This window comes from Glycine soja, chromosome 18 (assembly GCF_004193775.1).
Source record: "Glycine soja cultivar W05 chromosome 18, ASM419377v2, whole genome shotgun sequence".
Taxonomy (NCBI): Eukaryota; Viridiplantae; Streptophyta; class Magnoliopsida; order Fabales; family Fabaceae; genus Glycine; species Glycine soja.
The window spans coordinates 32,045,537-32,048,218 of NC_041019.1; positions in this window are offsets into that span (position 1 = coordinate 32,045,537).

Here is a 2,682-nt window from a genome sequence, read left to right on the forward strand (position 1 = left end):
CAGCATATATGTTTGCAGTCCACGGATGGGAGAAGTTTTGGAAGGCCTAAACCTTTGGTGATATATTTCACCAAGGATGCAGCTTCACAAAAGCCCCGATACCCCTCGATAGCTAAAATTGTTCCTTTCCCATACCAAAACAGCCACGTAGTCCCATGGAGGTATGCACCTCCGAGTGAAAGGAAAGAAGAGGCCACCGACATCAGCTCGTTATCAGCCAAGGTAACCAATATGACGGGGCTGAGCGGCGTGACCCGTAGTGGTCGCGTGTTTGCACCCCCCGACCGGCCGACACAACCCGCAAATGTTAAAGGGAAGGCAAAGATGGTGGAGGAACAAAATGACAAAACGACCCCCACTCCGAATGAGGATATTCCAGTGAAAGGTCTTCCGGAGAAAAGGGAAGGCTGTGGCAAGAAGGAAGTGTCGCTAGAGGAAGCAAGTGAGTTTCTTCGCATTATTTAGCAGAGCGAGTTCAAGGTCATTGAGAAGCTCAACAAAACCCCGACCAGGGTCTCTTTTTTGGAATTACTCATGAGCTCTATGCCTCATCAGGCTTTGCTAGTAAAGGTCTTGAACGAAGCTCATGTGGCCCAAGATATCTCTGTAGAAGGCTTTGGAGGGCTCGTCAATAATATAACCGCCAACAACTATCTCTCCTTCGCCGAAGAAGAAATCCCTGCCGAGGGGAGATGGCATAACAGGGCATTGGAGAAGTATTGGTCTCTCTAGACAATCAATGTATACCTTTCACAGCCAGGCTGGGGTTTGACTGCACCAACAATATGGCTGAGTATGAAGCGTGTGCCCTAGCCGTCCAGGCAGCAATTGACTCTAATGTCAAACTGCTCAAAGTGTACGGGACTCAGCACTGGTAATTCACCAGCTGAGAGGGGAATGGGAAACTAGAGACCCCAAGCTGATACCCTACAAAGCCTATATCAAGGAGTTGGCTGATTCCTTTGATAAGATCTCCTTCCATCACGTTTCCCGGGAGGAAAATCAAATGGCGGATGCGCTTGCTACTTTGGCATCCATGTTCCAGCTAACACCGCACGGGGACCTACCATACATCAAGTTCTGGTGTTGTGGCAGACCCGCGCATTGTTGTCAGGTGGAAGAGGAACGGGACGATAAGCATTGGTATTTTGATATCAAGCGATTCATTGAAAGAAAAGAATACCCACCGGGGGCTTCCGACAATGATAAAAGGACATTTAGGAGATTGGCGGCGGGTTTCTTCATGAGCGGGAGCATACTATATAAGAGAAACCATGACATGACCCTCCTGCGATGCGTGGATGCCAAAGAAGCGAACCACATGATCGAGGAAGTCCACGAGGGTTCATTTGGAACGTAGGCCAATGGGCATGCTATGGCCAGGAAGATCCAGAGAGCAGGTTATTACTGGCTTACTATAGAAAGTGATTGCTGCACCCATATAAGGAAATGCCATAAATGTCAAGCGTTCGCGGACAATGTCAATGCTCCGCCACATCCCCTGAATGTCATGTCCACCCTTGGCCTTTTTCCATGTGGGGGATAGACGTCATAGGGGCCATCGAACCCAAGGCTTCGAACGGTCATCGCTTCATTCTCATGGCAATAGATTATTTCACCAAATAGGTCGAAGCGGCTTCCTACACCAATGTCACGAGGAGTGTAGTGGTCAGATTCATAAAGAGGGAGCTGATTTGTCAGTACGGACTCCCTAGGAAGATCATTACTGACAATGGCACCAATCTGAATAACAAGATGATGCAGGAGATGTGCGCGGATTTCAAAGTCCAGCATCACAATTCCACGCCCTACCGGCCAAAGATGAACGAAGCTGTGGAAACAGCCAATAAGAATATTAAGAAAATTATTCAGAAGATGACAATGTCGTACAAAGATTAGCATGAGATGTTGCCTTTTGCCTTGCATGGATACTGAACTTCTGTACTATCTTCTACTGGGGCAACACCGTACTCCTTAGTTTATGGAATGGAAGCGGTACTCCCGTTTGAGGTAGAGGTCCCCTCCCAGAGGCCTAGGTTGTATTCTGGAGTAATGGGGGCATGCCACATTGCCCCCATTCCCTTGATTTTCATGCCTAAACATGCGCCCACCAAGTGTTCGGTGAAATGCCTCAATGGCATTTGCGCATGATTTTGTGAAACTTAGCTTGTGGAACGAATTATGCACATATGGCTGCCATTGTGAGTGTGTGGGAAGTTTTGTAAAAGCTAGTCTAAAGTGCCAAAAGCATGACTTACGCCTAGGAATCTAAGTTTTTGGTTTTGAATGTAAAAGATGCATGAATATTAGAACATGTTTGAGAGGTTTTTGACTAGAATTTGAATTTGCTGCCTCATAAGGAATACCTTACACCTAGGTAGCATGGAAAATACCTTTCAATAGTATGTATATATGTTGAATATATAGCATGAAATTGCCTTGCAAAGTGTGTGAATATATAACAAAAAATGCCTTTCAAAATGTGTATATTTGTGAGTAGCGTAGCCTTTCAAAAGAAATGTGCATGTATGTGGGATGTAGCATGGAAATGCTTGTCAAAAACATACATGGATATGTGTCATAAAATGTCTTTCACCAAAAAATTTTGTGTGTGTAAATGCATGTATATAGATATGTGTCATAAAATAGCACATGCCCCAATGTGATTGTTATGTAAAGTGC